Here is a 6,000-nt window from a genome sequence, read left to right as displayed (position 1 = left end):
ACACTGTCACGAATCCCTCCTAAGGCACACATTCCTCACAAGGTTTGAAGCGTTTTCGACACAGAAACAGAGTGTGGATGATATCAGGTCATGAACATCCAATATATGTTTGGGAGGCCTAAGCGCCATAGGCTGCACTTCACTCATAGTACCTAAATTGTCCATAGTCCGTCCTTGTTCTATCTTCATTCGTCAAATGAGAGGAGACTGTTATGAATGAGTTTCCTGCTGATGTCGTTTCCCTGCATAGACCCTTTCCTATGAACACGTGTGAGGGCCCTGTAGGCTTCACTTCATGATTCCAACACAGAGAGGTCCCACAGTTTCTAGCATTACTTAGATGCATCGCTGTCATGAGTACGTTCTATAGCACAGTTGCCTCGTGACTTTTGAAGTTTTTTTTTTTTTTTTTTTCCAGCATAACAGTATTCATTATTTTTGCACCACACCCCGTGCTCCATGCAATCCGTGCCCTCTATAATACCCACCACCTGGTACCCCAACCTCCCACCCCCCGTCCCTTCAAAACCCTCAGATTGTTTTTCAGAGTCCATAGTCTCTCATGGTTCACCTCCCCTTCCAATTTCCCCCAACTCCCTTCTCCACTCTAAGTCCCCATGTCCTCCATGCTATTTGTTATGCTCCACAAATAAGTGAAACCATATGATAATTGACTCTCTCTCTGCTTGACTTATTTCACTCAGCATAATCTCTTCCAGTCCCGTCCATGTTGCTACAAAAGTTGGGTATTCATCCTTTCTGATGGAGGCATAATACTCTATCCCCAGGGGTACAGGTCTGTGAATCACCAGGTTTACACACTTCACAGCACTCACCAAAGCACATACCCTCCCCAATGTCCATAATCCCACCCCCTTCTCCCAAACCCCCTCCCCCCAGCAACCCTCAGTTTGTTTTGTGAGATTAAAAGTCACTTATGGTTTGTCTCCCTCCCAATCCCATCTTGTTTCCTTTATTCTTCTCCTACCCACTTAAGCCCCCATGTTGCATCACCACTTCCTCATATTAGGGAGATCATATGATAGTTGTCTTTCTCTGCTTGACTTATTTCGCTAAGCATGATACGCTCTAGTTCCATCCATGTTGTCGCAAATGGCAAGATTTCATTTCTTTTGATGGCTGCAGAGTATTCCATTGTGTATATATACCACATCTTCTTGATCCATTCATCTGTTGATGGACATCTAGGTTCTTTCCATAGTTTGGCTATTGTGGACATTGCTGCTATAAACATTCGGGTGCATGTGCCCCTTTGGATCACTACGTTTGTATCCTTAGGGTAAATATCCAATAGTGCAATTGCTGGGTCATAGGGCAGTTCTATTTTCAACATTTTGAGGAACCTCCATGCTGTTTTCCAGAGTGGCTGCACCAGCTTGCATTCCCACCAACAGTGTAGGAGGGTTCCCCTTTCTCCGCATCCTCGCCAGCATCTGTCATTTCCTGACTTGTTTATTTTAGCCATTCTGACTGGTGTGAGGTGATATCTCATTGTGGTTTTGATTTGTATTTCCCTGATGCCGAGTGATATGGAGCACTTTTTCATGTGTCTGTTGGCCATCTGGATGTCTTCATTGCAGAAATGTCTGTTCATGTCCTCTGCCCATTTCTTGATTGGATTATTTGTTCTTTGGGTGTTGAGTTTGCTAAGTTCTTTATAGATTCTGGACACTAGTCCTTTATCTGATATGTCATTTGCAAATATCTTCTCCCATTCTGTCAGTTGTCTTTTGATTTTGTTAACTGTTTCCTTTGCTGTGCAAAAGCTTTTGATCTTGATGAAATCCCAATAGTTCATTTTTGCCCTTGCTTCCCTTGCCTTTTGCGTTGTTCCTAGGAAGATGTTGCCGCGGTTGAGGTCAAAGAGGTTGCTGCCTGTGTTCTCCTCAAGGATTTTGATGGATTCCTTTCGCACATTGAGGTCCTTCATCCATTTTGAGTCTATTTTTGTGTGTGGTGTAAGGAAATGGTCCAATTTCATTTTTCTGCATGTGGCTGTCCAATTTTCCCAGCACCATTTATTGAAGAGGCTGTCTTTTTGCCATTGGACATTCTTTCCTGCTTTGTCGAAGATTAGTTGACCATAGAGTTGAGGGTCTATTTCTGGGCTCTCTATTCTGTTCCATTGATCTATGTGTCTGTTTTTGTGCCAGTACCATGCTGTCTTGATGACGACAGCTTTGTAATAGAGCTTGAAGTCCGGAATTGTGATGCCACCAACGTTGGCTTTCTTTTTCAATATCCCTTTGGCTATTCGAGGTCTTTTCTGGTTCCATATAAATTTTAGCATTATTTGTTCCATTTCTTTGAAAAAGATGGATGGTACTTTGATAGGAATTGCATTAAATGTGTAGATTGCTTTAGGTAGCATAGACATTTTCACAATATTTATTCTTCCAATCCAGGAGCATGGAACATTTTTCCATTTCGTTGTGTCTTCCTCAATTTCTTTCATGAGTACTTTATAGTTTTCTGAGTATAGATTCTGTGTCTCTTTGGTTAGGTTTATTCCTAGGTATCTTATGGTTTTGGGTGCAATTGTAAATGGGATTGACTCCTTAATTTCTCTTTCTTCTGTCTTGCTGTTGGTGTAGAGAAATGCAACTGATTTCTGTGCATTGATTTTATATCCTGACACTTTACTGAATTCCTGTATAAGTTCTAGCAGTTTTGGAGTGGAGTCTTTTGGGTTTTCCACATATAGTATCATATCATCTGCGAAGAGTGATAATTTGACTTCTTCTTTGCCGATTTGGATGCCTTTAATTTCCTTTTGTTGTCTGATTGCTGAGGCTAGGACCTCTAGTACTATGTTGAATAGCAGTGGTGATAATGGACATCCCTTGCCGTGTTCCTGACCTTAGCGGAAAAGCTTTCAGTTTTTCTCCATTGAGAATGATATTTGCGGTGGGTTTTTCATAGATGATATTTCATTGATGATATTGAGGTATGTGCCCTCTATCCCTACACTTTGAAGAGTTTTGATCAGGAAGGGATGCTGTACTTTGTCAAATGCTTTTTCAGCATCTATTGAGAGTATCATATGGTTCTTGTTCTTTCTTTTATTGATGTGTTGTATCACATTGACTGATTTGCGGATGTTGAACCAACCTTGCAGCCCTGGAATAAATCCCACTTGGTCGTGGTGAATAATCTTTTTAATGTACTGTTGAATCCTATTGGCTAGTATTTTGTTGAGTATTTTCGCATCTGTGTTCATCAAGGATATCGGTCTATAGCTCTCTTTTTTGGTGGGATCCTTGTCTGGTTTTAGGATCAAGGTGATGCTGGCCTCATAAAATGAGTTTGGAAGTTTTCCTTCCATTTCTATTTTTTGGAACAGTTTCAGGAGAATAGGAATTAGTTCTTCTTTAAATGTTTGGTAGAATTCCCCCGGGAAGCCTGTCTGGCCCTGGGCTTTTGTTTGTTTGGAGATTTTTAATGACTGTTTCAATCTCCTTACTGGTTATGGGTCTGTTCAGGCTTTCTATTTCTTCCTGGTTCAGTTGTGGTAGTTTATATGTTTCTAGGAATGCATCCATTTCTTCCAGATTGTCAAATTTATTGGCGTAGAGTTGCTCATAGTATGTTCTTATAATAGTTTGTATTTCTTTGGTGTTAGTTGTGATCTCTCCTCTTTCATTCATGATTTTATTTATTTGGGTCCTTTCTCTTTTCTTTTTGATAAGTCGGGCCAGGGGTTTATCAATTTTATTAATTCTTTCAAAGAACCAGCTCCTAGTTTCGTTGATTTGTTCTATTGTTTTTTTGGTTTCTATTTCATTGATTTCTGCTCTGATCTTTATGATTTCTCTTCTCCTGCTGGGCTTAGGGTTTCTTTCTTGTTCTTTCTCCAGCTCCTTTAGGTGTAGGGTTAGGTTGTGTACCTGAGACCTTTCTTGTTTCTTGAGAAAGGCTTGTACCGCTATATATTTTCCTCTCAGGACTGCCTTTGTTGTGTCCCACAGATTTTGAACCGTTGTATTTTCATTATCATTTGTTTCCATGATTTTTTTCAATTCTTCTTTAATTTCCCGGTTGACCCATTCATTCTTTAGAAGGATGCTGTTTAGTCTCCATGTATTTGGGTTCTTTCCAAACTTCCTTTTGTGGTTGAGTTCTAGCTTTAGAGCATTGTGGTCTGAAAATATGCAGGGAATGATCCCAATCTTTTGATACCGGTTGAGTCCTGATTTAGGACCGAGGATGTGATCTATTCTGGAGAATGTTCCATGTGCACTAGAGAAGAATGTGTATTCTGTTGCTTTGGGATGAAATATTCTGAATATATCTGTGATGTCCATCTGGTCCAGTGTGTCGTTTAAGGCCTTTATTTCCTTGCTGATCTTTTGCTTGGATGATCTGTCCATTTCAGTGAGGGGAGTGTTAAAGTCCCCTACTATTATTGTATTATTGTTGATGTGTTTCTTTGATTTTGTTATTAATTGGTTTATATAGTTGGCTGCTCCCACGTTGGGTGCATAGATATTTAAAATTGTTAAATCTTCTTGTTGGACAGACCCTTTGAGTATGATATAGTGTCCTTCCTCATCTCTTATTATAGTCTTTGGCTTAAAATCTAATTGATCTGATATAAGGATTGCCACTCCTGCTTTCTTCTGATGTCCATTAGCATGGTAAATTCTTTTCCACCTCCTCACTTTAAATCTGGAGGTGTCTTCGGGCTTAAAATGAGTTTCTTGGAGGCAACATATAGATGGGTTTTGTTTTTTTATCCATTCTGATACCCTGTGTCTTTTGACAGGGGCATTTAGCCCATTAACATTCAGGGTAACTATTGAGAGATATGAATTTAGTGCCATTGTATTGCCTGTAAGTTGACTGCTACTGTATATGGTCTCTGTTCCTTTCTGATCTACCACTTGTAGGCTCTCTCTTTGCTTAGAGGACCCCTTTCAATATTTCCTGTAGAGCTGGTTTTGTATTTGCAAATTCTTTCAGTTTTTGTTTGTCCTGGAAGCTTTTAATCTCTCCTTCTATTTTCAATGATAGCCTAGCTGGATATAGTATTCTTGGCTGCATGTTTTTCTCGTTTAGTGCTCTGAAAATATCATGCCAGCTCTTTCTGGCCTGCCAGGTCTCTGTGGATAAGTCAGCTGCCAATCTAATATTTTTACCATTGTATGTTACAGACTTCTTTTCCCGGGCTGCTTTCAGGATTTTCTCTTTGTCACTGAGGCTTGTAAATTTTACTATTAGGTGACGGGGTGTGGGCCTATTCCTATTGATTTTGAGGGGCGTTCTCTGAACCTCCTGAATTTTGATGCTCGTTTCATTTGCCATATTGGGGAAATTCTCCCCAATAATTCTCTCCAGTATACCTTCTGCTCCCCTCTCTCTTTCTTCTTCTTCTGGAATCCCAATTATTCTAATGTTGTTTCGTCTTATGGTGTCACTTATCTCTCGAATTCTCCCCTCGTGGTCCAGTAGCTGTTTGTCCCTCTTTTGCTCAGCTTCTTTATTCTCTGTCATTTGGTCTTCTATATCACTAATTCTTTCTTCTGCCTCATTTATCCTAGCAGTGAGAGCCTCCATTTTTGATTGCACTTCATTAATAGCTTTTTTTATTTCAACTTGGTTAGATTTTAGTTCTTTTATTTCTCCAGAAAGGGCTTTTATATCTCTCGAGAGGGTTTCTCTAATATCTTCTATGCCTTTTTCGAGCCCGGCTAGAACCTTGAGAATTGTCATTCTGAACTCTAGATCTGACATATTACCAATGTCTGTATTGATTAGGTCCCTAGCCTTCGGTACTGCCTCTTGTTCTTTTTTTTGTGTTGAATTTTTCCGTCTTGTCATTTTGTCCAGATAAGAGTATATGAAGGGGCAAGTAAAATACTAAAAGGGTGGCAACAACCCCAGGAAAAAATGCTTTAACCAAATTAGAAGAGATCCAAAATCGAGAGGGGATAGAGAAAGGGGATAAAAAGAGGTTCAAAAAGGAAGAAAGAAAAAAAA

This window comes from Mustela erminea, chromosome 9 (assembly GCF_009829155.1).
Source record: "Mustela erminea isolate mMusErm1 chromosome 9, mMusErm1.Pri, whole genome shotgun sequence".
NCBI lineage: Eukaryota > Metazoa > Chordata > Mammalia > Carnivora > Mustelidae > Mustela > Mustela erminea.
Note: the sequence above shows the minus strand (reverse complement) of the source record.